The sequence below is a fragment of the Hyla sarda genome, chromosome 3 (genome assembly GCF_029499605.1).
Source record: "Hyla sarda isolate aHylSar1 chromosome 3, aHylSar1.hap1, whole genome shotgun sequence".
Lineage (NCBI taxonomy): Eukaryota > Metazoa > Chordata > Amphibia > Anura > Hylidae > Hyla > Hyla sarda.
This window is the reverse complement of record NC_079191.1, coordinates 265,457,913-265,483,901: the sequence shown is the minus strand read 5'-3', so window position 1 is coordinate 265,483,901 and position 25,989 is coordinate 265,457,913. Positions and strand designations below refer to the sequence as shown.

Sequence of the window (25,989 nt, the reverse complement as noted above, 5' to 3'; positions counted from 1 at the left end):
CATGACACCTCTGTAGACTTGCAATGCCGTGGACTGTGGTTAGCTGCCGTAGCATCCACGAGTATAAGCAATGAAAACAACTAGGACCGAAGTCTACATGAAGAAAATGGACAATATCTACTTGGTGTTACTTTGGATAAATTGGAAAAAATAGAGTGCTGTTTTCACCCTACACACTTTTCAAGCTGTATAGATTGCTACATAAAAATGTTGAATTCGAGCAGGATTCATCGTCAGGCAATGGATAACATGCAGTGACAAGATACTGATATATATATATATATATATATATATATATATATATATACAGCAACAGAAGAATGCAGCAGCACACTGCCAGCACAAGGATATAGGTGCAACATGAATATGCAGTTAAAACATGGAGAGCTATACAGCTATGGTGTAATAGATGCAAAATGTGAAACTATGAAATAGTGAGGCACTTAGCTCGCAAATTTGTCTCCGCCGGCGGTCAAATAGCTTGGACCGTCGCACCGCGATAAGGTAGCCTCCTTGGGACGGACCCTACACTGTGTATATGCCTCTGTGTGAACAGTTCAGTAAGCATGGCAGGATCTGGAACATCCAAGACACCTTATATACACACCTGATAGAGGTGGGTGGGGTGCAAGGCCAACATGGAGGTAGCCACTCCCCCGTATGTACAATACAGAGAAAGAATAAGTCAGCCAGCACTTTAGTTGATACCAAACTATTATATGGACCTGGCCTATATACAGACCTGGACAATCATAGCCAGGTCATGGTGTCACATGACAAACAGAATCTTATAATCCTAATAAAATCATAATAAATGTGGGTGGAACTATGCTGTGTACTTAAATGGATAGTCCACTGCTTCAGCGTTCGGAACATTTTGTTCCGAACGCTGGGTGCAGACTGTGGGGGTCAACACACCCCCTCCCATAGACTTGCATTAAGGGTGTGTGGTGTGATGTCAAGAGGGGCATGGATGTGACCTCACATGACATCACTGCACGATACTCTGATTGTGCCCCTTTCGAGACTAGACTCTGGATTCGCCCCTGGTGACGTCACTAGTCTGAGATCAAAAAGGTAAAATATACATAAATATGTATAAAAGCCACATCAAGAAAAGAGATATGAAAGGTTGTATGAACAGAATATAAATAAACAGACTATGTGAAGGAACAAGAAAATTATTCGGTATAAATACGGAATATATTTCTGCAACGCAGACTATTCCGACATTGTACACAATTGCACCAAACTGAGAATAATCTTATTTCTGTCCTGCTGATCAGTTTAATTTCAGAAACATTTTACAATCGATTTGAACTATTTCAACAAAGAGAAGTTTTTCAGATTTATAAGTTGTCATAGATTGTACCTAATTGTCTTAATGAGATTGTGGTAAAATCATCCATCTATTACCACAATAGTTCAGTCATATAAATATGATTATTTACAAATTAGTCTTCTAAACCACCATTCTGGTTCTAGTAGACAGTAACTCACTTTACTACTGTGCAGTAAAGCGAGATGTGCTGCCGTATCCGTATGCACCCAAAGGTGCTGGAGATGAGCCTTGAACTACACATAAGTGGCTGTGCCATGGCTAGTGCATTATTATAATGATCATAACGTACAATAACAACCTGTTAGTTTTATTTATATGAGAAGCATCGGACCTTTGTGCAAGATGTAGATGTGCAGCCATCCCTGTTTATCTCCACTGATGTTGTATCTCCTAATAAGGCAACTCTTAGGCCAGGTTCACACGGCAGAGTTTCTGCATTGCCTTCTGCTTGAAAATATTGCATGAATTTATAGCCAATACACTTCAATGGGATTCTGCTGTCCCATTCACACAGTAGAATTTTTTCTGCAGCAATTCCACAAAGGTGAGTTGGCCATAAATTCAAGCAGAATTTTCATGAACAATTCCGTGCAGAACTTCTGCCATGTGAACATAGCCTTAAATGGGTACACTGCCAAAAAACATCTTATCCCCTATCCAAAGGATGGGGGATAAGATGTCTGATTGCCAGGGTCCTGCCACGCGGCGCTCCAGTCATCCCTGCATGGAGCGAATTCCGCTCTGTGCCAGATGACTGGCGACTAAACCCACCACGCCCCCTCTATTCATGTCTATGGGAGAAGGTGTGATGGCTACGTACTAGCCGTCACGCCCCCTCCCATAGACATGAATGGAGGGGGCATGGCGTGATGTCACAAACGGGGAAGCTCCAAGCTTCCATGTTCTGGATGCCGCCTCTGCCAGCCCAGAGATCATGGGGGTCCCCAGTGGGATCCGATCAGACATCTTATGCCCTATCCTTTGCAGCTTACAGGACAGCGGGAGGGCCCCTACCTGCCTCCTTGCTGTCCGATCGCCGAATGACTGCTCAGTGCCTGAGATCCAGCGGCAGAATCGTCGATCACTGGTTTCCTATGAGAAACCAGTGATCAATGATGAAGATCAGTGTGTGCAGTGTTATAGGTCCCTATGGGAGCTATAACAGTGCAAAAAAAAAGTGAAAAAAAAAAGTGAATAAAGATCATTTAACTCCTCCCCTATTAAAAGTTTGAATCACCCCCCTTTTCCAATAAAAAAAAAAACACAGTGTAATTAAAAATAAAAATAAACATATATGGTATCACCGCATGCGGAAATGTCCAAATAATAAAAATATATCATTAATTAAACCGCTCGGTCAATGGCGTGCGCGCAAAAAAATTCAATAAGTCCTATCAATGCAAAAATGGTACCGTTAAAAACTTCAGATCACGGCGCAAAAAATGAGCCCTCATACCTCCCCATACACGGAAAAATAAAAAAGTTATAGGGGTCAGAAGATGACAATTTTAAACGTATTAATTTTCCTGCATGTAGTTATGATTTTTTCCAGAAGTCCGACAAAATCAAACCTATATAAGTAGGGTATCATTTTAATCGTATGGACCTACAGAATAACGATAAGGTGCCATTTTTACCGAAAAATGTACTACGTAGAAACGGAAGCCCCCAAAATTTACAAAACGGCGTTTTTATTTTCAATTTTGTCGCACAATGATTTTCTTTTCCGTTTCACTGTAGATTTTTGGGCAAAATGACTGACGTCATTACAAAGTAGAATTGGTGGCGCAAAAAATAAGCCATCATATGGATTTTTAGGTGCAAAATTGAAAGAGTTATGATTTTTTAAAGGCAAGGAGCAAAAAACGAAAATGCAAAAACGGAAAAACCCCCAGTCCTTAAGGGGTTAAAGGCACAATGAATAATTCTGATATGCCCAAAACCTGTAACCTACAAACCTGTAACCTACACAATATTGTGTATACATCTGCACGTAACATTAAGTGAAGTTTTACATAAGTTATAAAAGTTTCTGGATATCTTATCCCTGCACCTGACACTATGCGTATAACTTACTTGAAAAAAGGATTTTTGGGCTCACAAGGTTAGTAAGACCACCTTACCACATGACATCACTATGTTTTGCTACCAGGGGACTACAACTCCCATTTAGCCTTTAGTAAAACAAATACACTCCCCCTCATAGTATTAAATTGGCTTTCCTGAGTAAATGAAGAAACATGTGGCCAGTTCTAAGTCTTGTGTATTTGAAAAGCAGGCTAGAAGTTGTCTGCAGGGAGTGGACTGCTGTATGCATAAGAATCCCAGCATTCAGGAGTCTAATCACTACACACTGATCAACAAGGATTCTTATTCCCTTATCGGGTTTCTTTAGTGGGCTTAGCCAAGCTTGTCCGCTTCCCAGCTCCCTGCTTCAATAGCTGATTTAGTTCAAGCCTCTTGCCAGCACACATTCCTGGGAGCAAACCCATGGAAGAATGAAGTCCTAATTTCTTTATCTCACTCACACAGAGGTTTTGCTCATGCTCTTGGGAAAGGTCACAGGTAATTTTCTCGGTTTATTTTAGAGAAGCAATAGAATGTTGCACATTGGAAAGGATTGTGAAAGAATTTCAGATGACCACCTAGGAATAGAAATTGAGTTAAACAGAACGAGGACCAAAGTGCAGAAGGCAAAGAAACAAACACCATATTGTGTGTGCTCACTAGAGATGAGCGAATTGAATCGGATGAGTCTGAATTTGTTGCAAATTTCATGAAAAATGTTATTCTGACCGAATCCGAATTTCCATTTGATTTGAAATAACAAATTTCTTCATCCACTCCATTTTGTTGTTACCCTAAGGCTAAGATTCCACTGAGTTTTTGCAGTAAAAAAAAATTAATTTAACAACATTTTTATTTTCTATAACAAAATGTTAATATATGTTTGAACAGGGACCAATTTATGTGGGTGGCAGGGACCTAAAAATGTAGCCGGCAATAATAAAAATGTAGAAAGGAACAATTTAAATGTAAAAATAATCTTTTTTTTTAGAATTCATTATGTTAAACTTTTTATTAGTAGTACATTTTAATAATGTGTTAAAGTATGTGTGTTTCAACAGTTTTCACTTTTTTTTTTTGTACTACTACTCCCAGCATGGAACAGACCATTCCATGATGGGAGCAGTAGTACATGTACTAATAGACAGATCGCCCCAGGGTCTGACACTCGTGGCAATCCTCTTATATAATGTATATATGCAGGTGGCACGGCCGCTCTTCTGCGCGATCCTTCACTATGTTCTGCGATGTTAAGTTCTTCACATCACAGATTCATATTTCCTGCAGAGATCTGTGATTGGCCAAATATGAAAAATAGGTATATATATATATATATATATATATATATATATATATATATATATATAGCAGTGCAGGGGACCAGAGAAGAGCCATGCCCCGCCCCGTATCTAAACATTATACAGGACAATCGCAGTGGGTGTCAGGAGTGACACCCGCTGTGACTGGTCCTTAAAGGGTAGCTCCCACCATCCTATTTTTTTTTTCTGTCCCTGCTTATTGCCAATCTATCCCTAACCCCCTCCCTGCTTTTAATTTTTATTTTTACTATATTAAAAATGCATTTTGTCTGCCTGGCAGTGTGCTCACTACCAGGCAGACTTCCCCAGCAGGCACTACGTCACTGATGCCTGCTGGGGGGGACTTCCGACCTTTAGTTCATCTACACGGGGTGCCTCCAGCTGTTTCATCACTACAACTCCCAGCTTGCCCTGACATCTATTGGCTTTCAGGGCAAGCTGGGAGTTGTAGTATTGAAACCGCTGGAGGCACCCCGTGTAGATAAACTATTAGTTACATGCGGCGCTAGGTTGTCCCCTCCGTTGACCTCCCCCCCCCGCGCCATACCCCGTTCCCTCCATCACACCCCCCCCCCATCACACTTACTGCAGAGTCCGGCAGTGGGCATGCAGGGACAGCGGCGGCGACGAGGCGGAGGCGGCGGCGGCGATGTGTGGGAGGAGTGGCCTCCCAGCCAGTGGCCGGGGAGCCAATGCGCTCGCTACCTGCCTGTCTGATTCACAGGCAGGGAGCGAGCGCAGGCTGAATGAAAAAGGACCGATGCCCGGCCGCATCGGTCCTCTTTAAGGCGTGACGTCACGCCAGGCTGCAGCCGGCCACTAGGAGGGAGACCCCCTAGTGGCCGGTTTTCAAATGTAAATTAAACTATTTTAATAAAAAAAAATAATAATAAAAGTATATTAGAGATATGTTGTAGTACATAAGTACTACAACATATCAAAAAATAAAGTTGGTGACAGTGCCCATTTAACTGCAGGTACTACTGCTCCCAACAAGGAGCACACTCAGCTCCATGCTGGGAGCTGTAGTACCTGCATTAATAGACAGATCGCAGCGAGTGTCACTTCTGACACCTGTTGCGATCTTTCAATTAATGCAGGTACTACAGCTTCCAGCATGGAGCCAAGGGTGCTCCATGTTGGGAGCAGTAGCACCTGCAGTTAAAGCGCAACTGTCACAGATTTTAACCCCCATAAACTAGCCCCAGGATGACATAGTTGTTAGAAATTACAATTCAAGCATACCTTTTGCTGCTTTCTAGCTACTTTAATCGGCTAAAAAATGCTTTTTATGAAAGTCAGCAACAGTCAGCGTTGGGACCGCTGTGTGATTGACACACAGGTCCCAGTGGATAGGCTCCTTATTCTTATATGTGGGCGGCGAGTTTTCTACTGTAAGAGAATAAACAGTGTCCATTCTCCTGTTCACAGCAGTGATGCGATGGGGCGGCCATCTCTCACAGCAAGCGCTCGCTCCCCATGGGCGGCATAATGCAGTAGCAAAATGAGCTGGCCGTGTGCATCACATCACCGCTGTGCGCTATAGGAAGACAGGAGAATGGGCGGCCGGCTCATTCCGCTACTGCATTACGTTGGGCATAGGGCCTTAGGGACCGAGCGCTTGCTGTGGCTGCCTGCATCGCATCACTGCTGGGCACAGGAGAATAGGCATTGTATATGCTCCACCCACATATAAGAAGAATAAGGGGCCTATGAGCTGGGACCTGTGTGTCAATCACACAGTGGGTTCAGCGCTGACATATACAGAGGATATCAGATACAGAGGATATCAGACTGTTGCTGACTTAAAAAAACATTGTTTTTCACCTGATTAAAGCTGCTAGAAAGCAGCAAAAGGTATGCTTGAACTGTAATTTCTTACAACGTTGTCATCCTGGGGCTAGTTTAATGGGTTAAAATCCGTGACAGTTGCGCTTTAACTGCAGGTACTACTGCTCCCAACCTGGAGCACACTCAGCTCCATGCTGGGAGCTGTAGTACCTGCAGTAAAGGAAAGATCACAGCGGGTGTCACTCACTGTGATACCCACTGCGATTGTCCTGTATAATGTATAGATGCGGGGCACGGACGCTCTTTTCTGGTCCCCTGCACTGCTATATATATATATATATATATATATATACATTTATATATATATATATATATATATATATATATATATATACCTATTATTCATATTTCCCGCAGAGTTGTGATTGGCTGAACCATCTGGCCAATTACAGCTCTCTGTGGGAACTATGAATAAGAAAGAGCGGCTGGCCACCTATACATTATATAGGAGGATCGCAACGTGTGTCAGACCCTGGGGCAATCTGTCTATTAGTATAGCTACTACTACTCCCATCATGGAACAGTCTTTTCCATGCTGGGAGTAGTAGTGCTACCTAAAAAATTTAAAAATGAGAAAAAAGTTAAAAAGACACACACACTTTATTATATCAATTCGCCATGAATTTTTTCGGATCGGATCAAATTTTTCTAAAAATTCAGCAAATCAGCCGAATCGAATGTTTCAAAAAATTTGCTCATCTCTAGTGCTTACATATAAACCATGTGCGAGGTGCGTTCATTCAAAGCCAAGGAAAGAAGAAAAGTTTAGATAATGCATTTCTTCTGCTTTGTTAGTATGCCTGCTACTCCAATAGAGGTTACGCTTAATTCACAGCATATACAATATATCTACTCCTGCCATTAAAAACATACCCAAGAATTGTACTGCCTGCTTTGTATACACTTATACTGAAAAGCAAAGTTTACTTTACTTTTGAAGTAAACGTTGGGACTGTAGAATTCAGACATATTCTGGATAAACATATGCCAAACAGTCATCGTTTTTGCATATGATTCACCATTAAACTATAAAGGCACGTTGGCATAGAAATTGGCATAAAAATAATCACAGTATACATCGGATGTGGTGTAATTGAGCCTCACCTCTAGTTCAGCATAAGGAGGAGATTTAGGCCTTGCAGTGTTCAATATACATAAATATATAATGTACTAGACACGCAAGGTACCACATTCTATATTCAGTATAGGGCATTATTTATTGGTGAACTCTCTGGGAAAAATTGCTACCTACTAATGTTCACATTGGGGAGATTTATCAAAACCTGTGCAGAGGAAGATAGCTTTTTTTTTTTCATTTTTAAAGAGGCCTGTGAAAAATGAAAGAAACAATCTGATTGGTTGCTATAGGCAACTGCACACTTATCCTTCACACAGGTTTTGATAAATCACTCCCATTGTGTATTTGTAACTAGTCTTGAGCAGCATAGGCTATATTCGAATTCGCGATATTTCGCGAATATATGGACGAATATTCGTCATATATTCGCTTAATTCGCATATTCGTAATATTTGCTTTTTATCTTCGCGTATGCGAAAATTAGCATATGCGAAAATAAGCATATACAAAAATTAGCATAAGTGAAAATTTGCATATGCGAAAATTTGCACGCCAGTCTCACACAGTAGTATTAGAGCCTTCTTTATACCACACAAGCTGAAAGCAGAGAGGGGTTATCACTGTGATGTGTACTGTGAAAAAATAAAAATAAAAAAACAGTATTTGTAATTACGAATATATAGTGCTATGTTCGCGAATTCGCGAATATGCGATATTCGCGAGCAACACTATTTGTAGCAACCAGAGCCTTGCTTTTGTTTATAAAGGTTGGTGTGGATGTGACTGTTTTTTAAGGGGGATGCTTTTATTTATGATTGTGCATACAGTATTTGTTACACATATCAACTTACATAAATATACTTTGTTTATATGATCTTGCAATACAGTCCTAAATAATTAAATAGCAATAATCAATACTGTCATAGAGATGTAGCCACAGCCAATTTTATGGCACAATATGCAAAAGCAGTAGAAAGGACATTATACAGTATATAATATAGTAAAGGTTACTGATCCATGAAGTATCTCTGTGTTTCGCTAGAATACTTCCTTAATTTTATAGTTTTGTATAGAAACTTTGTACACCAAAACTAGTCTATGAAAGTACCCTCTCTACCCTTTCTTCATATTTCAGATATGGCTGGTACATTAACAGTTAAGTGGATTTAAACCTGTCAGGACAGACTAAATGGACCAGCTCCAACATTTTTTTCTTTATTGTGTTGTTGATAATAAAAGTAAAGAATATTTGCCATTTACATCTTGTTGATTCAGTAAAGAGTTTTGACTTTTACGTACATAGTATGGCGCCACCTGGTGTATAAAGTCTAAAAGAAAGTACACATCCAGATAATGAGCTGAATGTTAGAGGATACGCTTGCTCAGTCATTCTTCTCACATTCAGGTCTCTGTGTAAGGATCCTCTATTCACTCCAGATCAGCCAACAGAGATAGCTTCTGCCCTGCCTGTCCGGTAGGATCAGAGTATTTTCAGTAGTATGGCAGCATAGCTTAGAAGACTCTTCTACAGGGGAAATTGGAAGAGACCTTTGTCAGCTCGTAATAGTGAAGGAGTTCGAATTTGTTTTTTCCCACCCCCAACACACAGATTAGCAGAAGTATCAATCGGTACACAATGGAAATAAAAGGCTATGAAAAAATAGTTTTAAAAGCTTCAAAACAGCTTTTAATGGCAGGGCTACTATGAAGATTATTTTTGGGATAACCCCTTTAATACTACAATACTACATGTAGTGTTTTTTTTTCCATGAACGTTTTTCTGTGCTAGTAGACCACCCCGATGAACTGACATAAGCCTAAAAGTTTTCTTCTACATTGTCCTGTCTTTTACGTCTCCGTCCAGTAGTTGTAATAATTCCTGTTTCCTTATTTTGGTCTTAACCATGGTCTATGTAGGTTTGTTACACCACTCTATATTTAAAGAGCTTTCAGTAAAAAAAAAATCTGCATTTCGGGTTTGTATAAATTAAGTGGGGTGAAATTTCAGTTAGAACATGAGCCTAAAGTAATAGATAGAAAAGAGGGAATCTCCAAAACTTAATTTTAGGATGATCAGCTTAAAGGGGCCATAAAATCTGATTTGGAGTCAATAGCAGAATTGGATTCATACAGGAGCAGGGACTCTTGTCAAAAGACAGGAGTTCCTGCACCTGTATACTCAGTGTCTAGGCATTACATTCAGTGGACCAGGCACAAAGTAGTGAGTAGTAGTGAATGTAAGCAGTAAAGTGTACAGCATTGTCCAGTACCTCCAAGCAGCCCACCACATCTGCTCGGTCATGCATTCTGCCTAGCTGCTAAGTGTGTATTTTCTGTGGGGCCTTACAATATCAGTGTAGGGAACCATGCAAACACTTATACGTACAGGGGCAGAAACTTATTTCAAAAAGTGGGGAGGCATACACTGTTTTAAACCACTTATAGATTTTATTTTAGAAAAAGCTCTGTATTTTGATTATATTGTAATATTTAGTGGTGGCTATTGTAAGCAGGTTGCATAAAGATGCAGTTCTGCACTTGAAGAAAAAACACAACAGCTGATTAAACACATTAGAGGCTATACAAATTGTGTTAACCAAATAAAACAATTGGCAGATGCATAAGTCAAACTGTGAGTTGTAGAAGAATCACACCAATACTTCCTTCATCTCTACCACTGAACTTTGACCTCACTGTAGCATTCTAACGTGGGAAGCAATTCATAAACTTATCACATTTCAACCACAACAAAATAAATTTGAAACTGAATCTGAATCACTGTGACCCATGCTGAAGGACCAGCTCCAGGTATGACTGATTTGTTACACATAGTTGTTCCTAAAGCCCCATTTATGATAGCTATTGAGTCAATTAATGCTAGCTGTAAAGTAATAAAAAAATATACATGCCACCAAGTCCCTTCTACATGATTCCAGCTGCTTTCCAAAACACACATATAATACTTGTTCATGGCTTTTCTTCTCTTTTTATATGTTGATATATTTTATGTGTAACACTGCACTTAATTGAGAGCCCTTGCCCCTATTTATTTATTTATTTTTTATTTTTGCCTGCGTGTCAGTACTGCAAAGATGCATCAAGCAGTATGGAGACTTGTGATGCCTGTTGCTTTTCTGTTACCTATGTGAGGTGAGACAGCACTACATCTAGATGATAGAAAACACTGATATTAGTCATTGCCTGAATACAACATTAAGCAAGTTTCTAAATAGTATTCGTAAGATTTTTCGCAAGTTTTTATCATTTAGCTGCTACTCATAGAAAGGTAACAAAAATCCAGTTCTGTTATGAAAGAGGGCAGGGAGCAGGGAGTTAGTGAGCCCTAAATGTCCCTACAACCACTGTCCCTTCCTATTGCCAATCCACCCTAAACGACAACCACGAGGACGGACCCTATACAGTGATGAAGTGCATGGGTGTACATGTCTGGAAATAAGTCAGGAACATAAAGGGAATACTCCAAAGCTACAAACAGATATACCAGGCAGGATATAGAATACTAACATACAGTTCAAGAACCAGGATCAAGATTAACAGAAGATATGATAATATGAACAAGACTAAATATGAGGATTAGTATACAGCAGGCAAAACCAGGAGATGCAGGGGATGAACAGGTTGACTGAATGTCAGAACACTAAATGGGTCAGGAAATTAAGAGCACTGGACTCCGAATAAGAAACGCACTAGATATCCTACTCCCATCATGGAGGGACATCAATACTAAAAGGCAAATAGGCTCCTAGCTAGTGGACACACTCCACAGTGTGAACAGGATACTAGCGTAGGAGGAAACAAAAATCCAAGATACAAGAAGCACGAATACAGACACAAGGCTAACTCACTTCTAGATAGATGGAACAACACAAGTGTCACGGTTCGGCAGGCTGGAGGTGGATCCTCTGTGCCAGAGAGGGATTGGCGTGGACCGTGCTAGTGGACCGGTTCTAAGCTGCTACTGGTTTTCACCAGAGCCCGCCGCAAAGCGGGATGGTTTTGCAGCGGCGGTAGCAACCAGGTCGTATCCACTAGCAACGGCTCAACCTCTCTGACTGCTGAAGAAGGCGCGGTACAAGGGAGAAGACAAGAGCAAGGTCGGACGTAGCAGAAGGTCGGGGCAGGCAGCAAGAATCGTAGTCAATAAGGCAATAGCAGGAGGTCAAGTACACAGTATGGACAAACACAGTAAACGCTTTCTCTAGGCACTAAGGCAACAAGATCCGGCAGGGGAGTGCAGGGGCAGAGATCAGATATAGTCTGGGAGCAGGTGGAAGCCAATTAAGCTAATTGGGCCAGGCACCAATCATTGGTGCACTGGCCCTTTAAGTCTCAGGGAGCTGGCGCGCGCGCGCCCTAGAGAGCGGAGCCGCGCGCGCCAGCACATGACAGCAGGGGACCGGGACGGGTAAGTGACCTGGGATGCGATTCGCGAGCGGGCGCGTCCCGCTGTGCGAATCGCATCCCCGACGGCCATGACAGTGCAGCGCTCCCGGTCAGCGGGACCGACCGGGGCGCTGCGGAGAGAGAGACGCCGTAAGCGCTCCGGGGAGGAGCGGGGACCCGGAGCGCTAGGCGTAACAGTACCCCCCCCCTTAGGTCTCCCCTTCTCTTTGTCCGGTAACTGCCTCCCCTGGGATGAGGACACCGGGAAAGAATGGAGGGTTTCCTCAACGGCAGGCAGTACGGCAGGAGTGGGAATGGGGAGGGAGGGCAGAGGGCGAGGCCTGGCACGGGGCAGTGTGACAACAGGACGGGGGCCATGAGGAGGCACCGAGGCTTGCCTGACTGGACTGGGAGGGGGGGAGAGGCACTTCTTATGGCAGGCAGAGTCCATAAAGACCTTAGGGAGACCGGATACAGGGGGAACCACAGGGTCACGGCAGGGAGTACTGGGAACCGGTTTAAGGCAGTCCTTGAAACAAGAGGTACCCCAGCTCTTGATCTCCCCTGTGGACCAATCCAGGGTTGGGGAATGGTGTTGAAGCCAGGGTAGTCCAAGGAGAATTTCGGAAGTGCAATTGGAGAGGACCAAAAACTAAATTTTTTCGTGATGAGGTCCGATGCACATTAGGAGGGGCTCCGTGCGGTAACGCACGGTGCAATCCAACCTGACTCCGTTGACCGCGGAAATGTAGAGTGGCTTGACGAGACGGGTCACCGGGATGCGGAATTTATTCACCAAGGAATCCCGAATAAAATTCCCAGAGGCACCAGAGTCCAGGCAGGCCACGGCTGAGAGGGAGGAGTTGGCTGAAGGAGAAATCCGCACGGGCACCGTGAGACGTGGAGAAGCCGACTTTGAATCAAGAGACGCCACACCCACGAGAGCTGGGTGTGAGCGTGCGTCTCCCAGACGTGGAGGACGGATAGGGCAATCCACCAAGAAATGTTCGGTACTGGCACAGTACAGACAAAGATTTTCTTCCCTACGGCGATTCCTCTCCTCCTGGGTCAGGCGAGACTGATCCACTTGCATGGCCTCCTCGGCGGGAGGCCTAGGCGTAGATTGCAACGGAGACTGTGGGAGAGGTGCCCAGAGATCTAAGTCTTTTTCCTGGCGGAGCTCTTGATGTCTCTCAGAAAAACGCATGTCAATGCGAGTGGCTAGATGAATGAGTTCATGCAGGTTAGCAGGAATTTCTCGTGCGGCCAGAACATCTTTAATGTTGCTGGATAGGCCTTTTTTAAAGGTCGCGCAGAGGGCCTCATTATTCCAGGATAGTTCAGAAGCAAGAGTACGGAATTGTATGGCGTACTCGCCAACGGAAGAATTACCCTGGACCAGGTTCAGCAGGGCAGTCTCAGCAGAAGAGGCTCGGGCAGGTTCCTCAAAGACACTTCGAATTTCCAAGAAGAAGGAGTGTACAGAGGCAGTGACGGGGTCATCGCGGTCCCAGAGCGGTGTGGCCCATGACAGAGCTTTCCCAGACAGAAGACTGACTACGAAAGCCACCTTAGACCTTTCAGTAGGAAACTGGTCCGACATCATCTCCAAGTGCAGGGAACATTGTGAAAGAAAGCCACGGCAAAACTTAGAGTCCCCATCAAATTTGTCCGGCAGGGACAAGCGGAGGCGAGGAGTGGCCACTCGCTGCGGAAGAGGTGCAGGAGCTGGCGGAGGAGATGGTTGCTGCTGTAGCAGAGGCAGAAGTTGCGACTGAAGTTGCTGCACCATGGTGGACACTTCCGACAGCTGGTGAGTTAGATGGGCGATCTGTCGGGATTGCTGGGCGACCACCGTGGTGAGGTCAGAGATAGCTGGCAGGGGAACCTCAGCGGGATCCATGGCCGGATCTACTGTCACGGTTCGGCAGGCTGGAGGTGGATCCTCTGTGCCAGAGAGGGATTGGCGTGGACCGTGCTAGTGGACCGGTTCTAAGCTGCTACTGGTTTTCACCAGAGCCCGCCGCAAAGCGGGATGGTCTTGCAGCGGCGGTAGCAACCAGGTCGTATCCACTAGCAACGGCTCAACCTCTCTGACTGCTGAAGAAGGCGTGGTACAAGGGAGAAGACAAGAGCAAGGTCGGACGTAGCAGAAGGTCGGGGCAGGCAGCAAGAATCGTAGTCAATAAGGCAATAGCAGGAGGTCAAGTACACAGTATGGACAAACACAGTAAACGCTTTCTCTAGGCACTAAGGCAACAAGATCCGGCAGGGGAGTGCAGGGGCAGAGATCAGATATAGTCTGGGAGCAGGTGGAAGCCAATTAAGCTAATTGGGCCAGGCACCAATCATTGGTGCACTGGCCCTTTAAGTCTCAGGGAGCTGGCGCGCGCGCGCCCTAGAGAGCGGAGCCGCGCGCGCCAGCACATGACAGCAGGGGACCGGGACGGGTAAGTGACCTGGGATGCGATTCGCGAGCGGGCGCGTCCCGCTGTGCGAATCGCATCCCCGACGGCCATGACAGTGCAGCGCTCCCGGTCAGCGGGACCGACCGGGGCGCTGCGGAGAGAGAGACGCCGTAAGCGCTCCGGGGAGGAGCGGGGACCGGAGCGCTAGGCGTAACAACAAGGCTCAGAACAGGATTCTGTCCTAGGAGATCCAGGATCAAACAATGATCAAAACAGGACTGACAAACGGACTTAGGAAACACAAAGCAGAACAAACAATACAGAAGAATACTGAAACCCGACAAAGGTACTAAAACAAGGCAAGCTAAAATCTATATCAAATAATTAGGACATGGAGCAATGGCTAACTAAAGACATTAGTGCACATACACAGACAAAATAATGAAAACTTGGTCTGGGTAACAGGTGTAATTAAACTGTTTTACAGGTAAAAAGTTGCGAGCATGAAAACAGCTGTTCTTACATAATTTTGGGGTGCTAAAAATGAAAATAACATTAAAAATGTATATTGGCTTCAGTTTCCATGATATAAGCAACCAACTAATGAAGTAAGGTTTATAAAATGCATGATGCAACTTACACCATAGATTGCATAGTCCCTATTGGTGACCAATAGAAAACCGCCAAGCTTACCAAGATGATGCAATATTAGCTAATATTACGTCACCATATTCTATGAAAGTCACAGTAGCAGAAAGCAGAAAAATGCAAAAACAGATAAACGGACATTACAATTTCAATGCTAGAAATAATGGCAGGAAGGAGGGAGTAGGTTACACACCAGCTCAGAATGTAGGTAGGAGAGAGAGAAACTGTGGTGGCTGGCTAGCTTTCATAAGCTGTAGATAGAGAGGTGAGCACACATAAAGCAGTGTGCTGGGAAGAATGATACAGGCTTGATACAAGTGTAGAGCGAAACAACAGCAAACTGAAGAGACTGCAGAAGAGAGTAAGCACAAATGGAGAAAAGGGAAAAAAATTGTACCATAGTTACTGTTACGCCGAGCGCTCCGGGTCCCCGCTCCTCCCCGGAGCGCTCGCAGCATCCTCTCATTCGCAGCGCCCCGGTCAGACCTGCTGACCGGGTGCGCTGCAATATCTCTCCCAGCCGGGATGCGATTCGCGATGCGGGAGGCGCCCGCTCGCGATGCGCATCCCGGCTCCCGTACCAGACCCGTTCCCCGTCTGTCTTGTCCCGGCGCGCGCGGCCCCGCTCCTTAGGGCGCGCGCGCGCCGAGTCTCTGCAATTTAAAGGGCCACTGCGCCACTGATTGGCGCAGCAGGCTTAATCAGTATGTTCACCTGTGCACTCCCTACTTATACCTCACTTCCCCTGCACTCCCTCGCCGGATCTTGTTGCCATTGTGCCAGTGAAAGCGTTTCCTTGTGTCTTCCTAGCCTGTGTTCCAGACCTCCTGCCGTTGCCCCTGACTACGATCCTTGCTGCCTGCCCTGACCTTCTGCTACGTCCGACCTTGCTCTTGTCTACTCCCTTGTACCGCGCTTATCTTCAGCAGTCAGAGAGGTTGAGCCGTTGCTGGTGGATACGACCTGGTTGCTACCGCCGCTGCAAGACCATCCCGCTTTGCGGCGGGCTCTGGTGAATACCAGTAGCAACTTAGAACCGGTCCACCAACACGGTCTACGCCAATCCCTCTCTGGCACAGAGGATCCACCTCCAGCCAGCCGAATCGTGACAGTTACAAGGTAACAATTAGTAAATGCATTTCAAAGGTGCCCATATTCCTGAAAATAGGGTTTCCTAAACCTGTCATTTAGAACCCCAAGAAGTCTCATCTTTAACCCCTTCATGACCCAACGATTTTTTTATTTATTTTTTTGCTCCTTACATTCTAAAACCCATAACTTTTTTATTTTTCTACTGACAAAGTTGTATTATGGCTTCTTTTTTTGTTGGACAAGTTGAACTTTTAATTGGCATACTTTATCATATAATGTATTATGGAGCTAGAAAAAAAATATATGTAAGGCAAAATTGAAAAAATATATGGAATTGTGCAATTTTGAGGGGCAATAATTTTTTCAGGATTCGCAATATGCTACCTTTATCTATATTCTATTAGTCAGTACGATTCCAATTATACCAAACTTGGGTAATTTTTGTTTTATTTTAAAGAACAATTGAAAACTTGAAAAAGAAAAAAAAAAGTTGGTTCAATGCCATTTTCTGACCCCCATAACTTTTATATTTTTTTCACTTGAAAAGCTATGTTAGGCTTAATTTTTTTTGTTATGAGCTGGTGTTTTTAACGGTACCACTTTTACATACACATGACTTTTTGATACATTTTTATGATGTATTTTCTGGGATGTGATGTAACCAAAAATCAGCAATTTTGGATTTGGAATTTTTTTGCAATTAAGCCTTTTACCGCGCAGCATCAGGAACATCATAATTTAATAGTTCAGACAATTATGCACGCGGCAATACCAAATATGTTTATTTGAAAACGGGGGGGGGGGGGGGGGATTTGAACTTTTGTTAGGGGGAGGATTTTTAATATTTAAAAAAAAAAATTTAAACTTTTTTTACTCCTTTTTTTAGCCCCCCCTAGAGGTTTATCATTAGCCATCTAATTAGGTGGCTTACATAGCTCAATGTAACGTTATTGCATTACATTGATCTATGTTTTCGATGCTCGATTGTTTATGGCCGCCAAAGACAGCCTTAAGTAATCACTGATCCATGGAGAAGTGGGAAGGACAGATAAGTCCCCGTTCTTCCCTGGCAACCAATCTGCAGCCCACAATTAAATTGCAGAGCTGCTGATGGGTCCCCTAGATCTCAGAGATTATGGCATTTAATGTTTAAATGCCATGATCACTTTTGATCATGGCATTAAACCATTTCAATGTCAGACATTGAAGCCAGTCAGCAGCTTATAGCAGCGTGGATCTGCTGGTTATGACGCAGATCAAACCCACGGGCCCGCGTCATATTCCCCTCACCTGACCCATGACATACCAGTACGTCATAAATTGGGAAGGTGTTAAAAGATTCTCTACTTATGTGCAAGTAATTTAATTTTTTTATTACGTTAATGTGTATATTTTTATATCTTTCCTACTTCTCTATTTGTGGTGCTATCTTACTTTTGCCAAAAAAAACTAAAACACAAAAAACTTTAATGGTGATAGAAACAATCATTTAGAACATTCTTAAAAGTAGCAAATTGCTAACTTGCAGTTGGATTACAAAGTAATGTAATATGAACATAGCCTAAGAAGCCAACTATGCGAAAAAAGTAAGTGCCAGGGGGTGGCATGACAGTGAGGCATTGTCAGCCTTGAAGGCATTGCAAAATAAGAGGATTACTACCTGTCTTTTGTTGTGAATGTCACTTATGTCAGCTCAAACTTTTAATGAAAATGGTTGAAGTCCTATTACAATAGAACAGGTGTGGGGAAATACTAAAAAGAAGAAAACTGAGGTATATTTCTTTTTATGATATAAAAGAAAAGCAGCAAAAAAAAAAAGGCATGTCATGAATTTGAACTTGTCATGTATGGGACTTCTTTTATGTAAACAAAAGCTTTGTAATCTCTGATGAAATATCTCATAATCTGTAAAGAATAAGCTAATGCTTACATGCATGATACTATAAATGTTTACCCTGAAGATTAACAGTACTTACATTGATATGTGGCACATTCTTCATAACTCTGGATTTTCAGAGCAGCAAAGCTCTTAGTAGGAATATCTGGGACACAATGTAATACATACATAACATAGGCATATACACAGCCAGGGCTGTAACAATTGTGATCCCACAATTGCGGGTAACCGTGACTGTGCATGAAGGGGAAGGAGGCCTGTCTGAGGATTCGAGATGTGTGGTATGGACAAATTTTAACTGTACACCTGACTGCACCGCTGAATGTGGGCTGCTGGGACTTTTATATGGGGGGAAGCATGGGGAGGCCTAACTACTACAGTGGGGCAAAAAAGTATTTAGTAAGCCACCAATTGTGTAAGTTTCCCCACTTAAAAAAATGAGAGAGGCCTGTAATTTTCATCATAGGTATACTTCAACTATGAGAGACATAATGAGAAAAAGAAATTCAAAAAATCACATTGTCTGATTATTGAAGAATGTATTTGAAAATTATGGTGGAAAAAAAGTATTTGGTCAATAACAAAAGTTCATCTCAATACTTTGTTATATATCCTTTGTTGGCAATGACAGAGGTCAAATGCTTTCTGTAAGTCTTCACAAGGTTTCACACACGGCTGCTGGTATTTTGGCCCATTTCTCATGCAGATCACCTCTAGAGCAGTGATGTTTTGGGGCTGTCTCTTGGCAACACAGACTTTCAACTCCCTCCAAAGGTTTTCTATGGGGTTGAGATCTGGAGACTGGCAAGGCCACTACAGGACCTTGAAATGCTTCATACAAAGTCACTCCTTCGTTGCCCGGGTGGTGTGTTTTGGATCATTGTCATGCTGAAAGACCCAGCCACGTTTCATCTTTAATTCCCTTGCTGATGGAAGGAGGTTTTCACTCAAAATCTCATGATACATGGCCCCATAATTTTATTCCCTTTTCATGGATCAGTCATCCTGGTCCCTTAGCAGAAAAACAGCCCCAAATCATGATATTTCCATCCCCATCCTTCACAGTAGGTATGGTGTTCTTTGGATTTAACTCAGCATTCTTTCTTCTCCAAACGCAACGAGTTGAGTTTTTACTAAAAAGTTCTACTTTGGTTTCATCTGACCATATGACATTCTCTCAATATTCTTCTGGATCATCCAAATGCTCTCTAGCAAACTTCAGACCAGCCCGGACAGGTACTGGCTTAAGCAGGGAGACATGTCTGGCACTGCATGATTTGAATTCCTGGCGAGTAGTGTGTCACTGATGGTAGCCTTTGTTACTTTAGTCCCAGCTCTCTGCAGGTCATTCACTAGGTCCCCCTGTGTGGTTCTGTTATCTTTGCTCATGATTCTGGTGATCACTATGACAACACGGTGTGAGATCTTGGGTGGAGCCCCAGATCGATGGCGATAATCAGTGGTATTGTATTTCTTCCATTTTCTAATAATTGCTCCCACAGTTGATTTCTTCACACCAAGGTGCTTGCCTATTGCAGATTCAGTCTTTCCAACCTGGTGCAGGTCTACAATTTTGTTTCTGGTGTCTTTTTACAGCTCTTTGGTCTTGGCCATAATGAAGTTTGGAGTGTCACTGTTTGAGGTTGTGGACAGGTGTCTTTTATACTAATAACAAGTTCAAACAGCTGCCATTAATACAGGTAATGAGTGGAGGACAGAGGATACTCTTAAAGAAGTTACAGGTCTGTGAGAGCCAGAAATCTTGCTTGTTTGTAGGTGACCAAATACTTATTTTCCACCATAATTTGCTAATAAATTCTTTAAAAATCAGACAATGTGATGTTATGGATTCTCATTATGTCTCTCATAGTTGTGGTATACCTACGATGAAAATTACAGGCCTTTCCCATATCTTTAATTGGGAGAGCTTGCACAATTGGTGGCTGACTAAATACTTTTTTGCCCCACTGTAAATGAGGGCGCAGAGGTGTCTAACTACTATATGGAGCATAGAGGGGACATAATGCCATAAAAGGGTAGTGCGGTTGACCTAACTACTATATTGCGGCAGCGTGTGGGGGGCCTAGCTACTATATAGAGGCAGTGTGTGGGGCCTAACTACTATATGGTGGCAGTGTTTGGCATAACTACTTTATGGGGCCTAACTACCATATTGGGGCAGTGGAGGCCTAATTACTATATTGTAACATTGTGAGGCCTAACTACTATATTGGAGCAGTTTGGGGTCTAACTACTCTATAGAAGCAGTGTGGAAGACCTAATCGCTACATGAGGATTGAGGGGGGCTCAAGTGCCCAGGGGTCATTCCGCAACACGAGAGCCCCAGAAGAACTTATGTCCTTTTTATCTTTATCTTAGTCAAACAAGGTTGGCGGATGCAAGAGGGCAATGGGGTGATAATAAAGTGGACATGAGCTAGATTGCCCAACAATAAAGACTGTAATTTGGCTGATGAGAGGTCTATTAAAAGAAAAAAAAAAGGTATGTCTGGAATCCTGATAACTAGCTCTGTCTAGCCATGAGGATTATTTACACCCCTGTTTTCCTGTTGACAGGTCCACTTTAAGGAGATTAGATTGAAAGTGTAGATTTTATAGGTGCTTTAAATTTGGAAGCATTAGTCCACGTGGATATGATCATCATGAAAAAAAAAGAAATAGGTTTAAAAATATTGAAAAATCAATCTATAGTTTGATTTTTCAATATTTCTATGTAGATCTCAATGTTTTTAAATGACGTGATAAAAAAATTTGCCAAAGCATGGATAATGTTGGAAAAATTACGTTTTATGTTCATTTGCAGGTGTTTTGGGCCTTAAATAAGATGCAAATGACAGAAATAATTGCAAGTCCAAAGATCAACAATGCCACAGAAAAGGACCTAAAATCTTTATTACTTGCCCCTAAAAAGAAACCCACTAGGTTTCTGTTATGCTCCAAGAGCCACAAAGAAAAACAAAACCAAAATACATTGCAAATACATACAGTAATGGAGCACAAAGCTCATTAAATATTATGATAAAGTACTGGTAAAGCAGATAACACAGTACATGCTGAAGATATAGAAAACCACAGATATCGGGTTACCAGATAGTATCATACAACGAAGATATCAAAAATAGAGTATCCAAACTGATGAGGTCTATTAGGCCCTATCCCTCATGGCTCAGGTAGTGGCTTGGGGCGGGACAACAGGGTGGGAGGGGGGTTGGTACCTGACACTCCCTACCGCTAGATCTGCTCTAGGACCTATGCCTAGGCGGAATTGTCATCCTAAAAAGGACGGTCCCGCTCTGGAACCTAACCTGCACTGCTACTCTTCCCCTACGTACACTAACTCACTTGCTACTGATGATGAGCTAACTTACTACCCGGACATATCCCTAAGATAGTGGTCAACTGAGAAGATGATCAATAAGAGACCAAGGGTATGTATCTCATAGAGTCAGTGTGAGTAATGATCAACAGTGGTGATAGTAAAGGGAAGGTAGGATGAAATAGCAGTATTTACCACATATGGGGTAATGTATTTACGATGCATCAAATCCATAAGTATATAGTATATAATACACATCGCATGGACATTAGTCCCTAATTATCGATCCTTGCATGCCCATAGCAAATCATAGAAAAGTACACCTCCATAAAGGAACCATAGTTAACACCTAGTAGATGAACATAGTTAGTCCCATGTGCCTTCTCACAAAGGTGTATAAAACAAACATTGCCAAAGATACGGCATTAACGGGCATAATATCCCAGTTCACCACTTATATTTCAGGGTCCCCGCAACACCTGTGCGGCAGGAATCCACATTGCATCAGAGATAAGCATATAACAAAAATGCCATGGAGAAGCAATATAGCACAAAAATATAGGATCGCCACCCCCAGCTGGATCGACATGACAAGAGCTCCGGTGGATCAAGCCTACTCGGCTATAACTCTCCCCTGATGACCCGTAACCGAGAGAAACGCGCCGAGAGGATGAATATCTAAAAACATATTGAGTATCCATTCTTGCTACTCCATGGCATTTTAGTTATATGCTTATATCTGTTGCAATGTGGATTCCTGCCGCACAGGTGTTATGGGGCCCTGAAATATGGGTCCTTTTCTGTGACGTTCTTAAATAAGATACACAAGGCCTAGGTACTCATAAATCTGTTCACCTAAATAACTTTCCACTAGTTGTAACTAATGCAAACAACATTCAGAAGATGGGTCATAGAGATGCATTCAGCTGGAAAAAGCTTAAAAGTATTGCTAAGGACCTGGCTGTGTATTAACCCATGTTATGACAAATGATCTACTTTTCAAATTCCCTCTTTCCAGAATTCCCAGTGGAGTGATGATAGCCTATGAATCTCCACACACTGCTAATGGTGTTCTCCTCAAGGAGAAATCTTACCCCTTTGACCTACTGAAAATTGACACAGCACACCAATAGCAAAAGCATAGTTTAGGAGTATCCTGGATTGAAGCTGCTCTTCTGTCTCATGGTCTGAACACCTTGCAAACATTGAGTGAACAGTAAATCTAAAGGTATATGAAACATTTTACAATATAATGCAAGGGCACCAGTCCATTAATTCAAGCTGAAGAAACATTCAACAAAGCAACAAGACAAAGTACCAAATGAACACAGGTAAATGGTCAAAGAAGGGTTGAAAAATATTTTTTTTTTGTGGAATGACCAAGTCAGAGTCCTTAACCATATTTGAAGACATTTATCATTGTTGCTTAGGTAAGAAAGTTCTGTTGTCATTTTTTTTTCGCTTTAGTTTTGCTTGTGTGTGACATATTTATCATACTATCACGGGGTTGATACATTTGACTTACATAAAAAAATCGCTTTTGAATACAATTTTTTTAGCACACACAAGCAAAAACCAATAAATGACTTCAGAACACCCCTTTGCAGCATTGAAAAAAATATGCGATATATATCTATGGGGGAGATTTTTCAAAACCCGTGTAGGAGAAGAGTGGTGCAGCTGCCCATGGTAACCAAACAGATTGCTTCTTTCATTTTTGAAGAGACTTGTGAAAAATGTAAGAAAATATCTGATTGGTTGCCATGGGCAACTGCACCAATCTTCCTTTACACAAGTTTTGATAAATCTCCCCCTATATCCATATATATGTGTGTGTGTTTATTAAAAAAAAATTCCACTTTTTTTTCCTCCCAAAATGTACTAACCCATTTATTGTTTGTTTTTTTAATTCTCATTTCAGATCTGTGTATCCTGTTGGACTACTTTAGATTGTGAGAAGTACCATGACCAGCGTTTTTTTGGGTTTAATGTTAATAAAATGTTTAATAAGGGCTTAAGGGGAGTTTTTTTTTTTTGTAATACATTTTTCTGTAAATGTGTTCTGTTTTTTTATTTTTTATTTATTTAACAGGCTTAGTAGTGAAAGCTGTCTTATAGATGGAGTCCATTGCTAAGCTGGAGCTTAATATTAGCCACAAAAACAGCTAGTGCTAACCCCCAATTATTTCCCGGTACCCACCGCCACAGGGGAGTCGGGAAGAGCTGATACCAACAGGCTTGGAGTGTCAAAAATGGCGCTCCTGGACCTAGGCTGTAACAGGCTAGTGTTATTTAGGCTGAGGAGGGCCAGTAACAACTGTCCTCGTCCACCCTGGCAATGTCAGGCTGTTGCTGCTTGATTGGTATCTTGCTGAGAATGAAAATATGGGTAACACTACATGTTTTTTTGCATAAATAATTAAATATTTAAAAAAGCATAGGGTTCCCCCTATTTTTATTCTCAGCCAGATACCAACCAAGCAGCAACAGCCTGACGTTACCAGGGTGAGCGGGGACCATTGTTACTGGCCCTCCCCAGCCTAAATAACACCAGCCTGTTACCACCTAGGCCCAGGAGCACAATTTTTGATGCTCTGGGCCTATTGTAAATCATTAAGCTAGGGTAGTGGGGATAGAATCAGAAAGAGCCTGGGCGGCTGCAGAGTGATGCCAGCCCGGGCTCAGTTATAGGGTTGTAATATCATATTCCCCGCTGGAGCCGTGACGGCTGAAAGCGGAAAAAATAAAATCTGCTCTCCAAAGCCGTTTTGTAAGCCAGCTCCGAGCTGGCTTACATTTACGGTGTTTTGGAGGGGTTGCGACTTTTTGTGCGACTTTCGCACTTGATGAATCCCTGACAACTGCAAAGTAAGAAATGAAATTCACTTTCGTAAGCTCTTTTGTAGCTTTTTGCTAACAGCCAAAAGTCGCATGAAAATTAACTTTTTGTGCGACTTTTGTAAGCAAAAAAAGAGCTCTAAATCCCTTGTTAAATGAGTGCATTATATGCCAGAAATATTGATAAACTGCTGTACATTCGAAGGGATGAATGGTCCAAAATTCCTTCACAACATTGTGCTAATCGTATTTGCAGCTACAGGTACTTTCTACTAAAGGGGTATCAGTTGGTAAGAGGGTACTCCAGAAAAAAAAAGTTTTTGAATTATTTGCCCTACAGTTATACAAAAAATCTAGCCTTATCAGCTGCTAAATGCCCAGGAGAAAGTAATGTAGTTTTTCCAGTCAAAAACATTGCTCCCTGCTGCCACCTCTGTCTGTGTCAGGAACTGCCCATATCACTAGAAGTTTCCTTTGGGGATTTGCTTCTGGACAGTTCCTGATCCTGACACCGACAGAGGTGGCAGCAGAGAGCACTGTGTTTAACTTCAAAGGCAACATGAATTTTTGCAGTGCATACAGTAGCTGATAAGTACTAGAAGGCTTGTATTTTTTAAATAGAAGTCATTTACAAACTCTCTGGCACCAGTTCATTTGCAAAAAAAAAATAATAATTTGACTTACTTTTTTCACCTGCACTGCAAATGTTTACACAATGAGATGAACAGTACAATTGTCTGTGTGTTATTAGTTAAATTAGATTATGCTTTTCTGACTTAGATAACAATCAGACCACAGTTTATTAATACTCTGTAAGACCTTAAATAAGTTAAAAGTTGGATACAAAAGGCCCATCTCACAGCAATGATATACGTTTCTGTCTTCAAGTAAATGTTCTTAATTTATTTGTTGGCCAAATTGAACTTGCATGGGCAGATTATGGTTGGTTCAATAGATCACTGTTCTGGGCCACTGCAGCTGTAGGTGAGAACAACCATAAAAAGCATGAATTGCAGAGCCAGTGACAGGTCCTCTAGGCAACCACCTTGGGTCTCAGACAAGCCCTACTGGCTACCATAAAGAGTTACACACACACACACAAATATCACCCTTTACGCTATCATGCGCATGGCTGAATGTCCAAAAACAACAAGTGCAGGGGATGAAGGTAGTGTTATTCTTAGCTTTAGGACTCTTTTGGGACATTTCAGAACCACTTGCATTTTTTTGGATTTACCTATTAATTTATTTCATAACTGCTTGCTTTCTACACAGCCTGAACATACATAATAGCAATAAAAACAATGACCTCCAGACCAGTGGATAGTAGGGCGCTGAGGGACCAGGCAACAGTAGAAGCAATCAGCTTTATTCCCAACATGCAACGCGTTTCGCGCTAGTGCGCTTCATCAGGCCTGCCTGATGAAGCGCACTAGCGCAAAACGCGTTGCATGTTGGGAATAAAGCTGATTGCTTCTACTGTTGCCTGGTCCCTCAGCGCCCTTCTATCCACTGGTCTGGAGGTCGTTGTTTTTATTGCTTTTATTGTGGAGTGGCAGCAGAGGGATCTGCTTCATGCTATCATCCAAGTTGTGCTGGCATCTGCACAACTTACATTGGTAAGCGCTCTATCACCATTAGCGTTTCCACATTTGTTATTTATTGCACCATGGAGCGCTCCTTTTTGTCTTTTTTGAATATACATAAGG

General features: G+C 42.5%; 1 long non-coding RNA gene across 1 annotated transcript in view; it reads left to right on the top strand.

Annotated features, from left to right (window-relative positions):
• Positions 1–23,455, top strand: part of LOC130360751 (uncharacterized) — a 48,451-nt gene extending 24,996 nt beyond the window's left edge. The window contains exons 2-3 of the long non-coding RNA XR_008890781.1: positions 22,461–22,773; positions 23,364–23,455. This is a non-coding gene — a long non-coding RNA (uncharacterized LOC130360751). The remainder of the gene's footprint in view (positions 1–22,460; positions 22,774–23,363) is intronic.
• Positions 23,456–25,989: the final 2,534 nt, after the last annotated feature.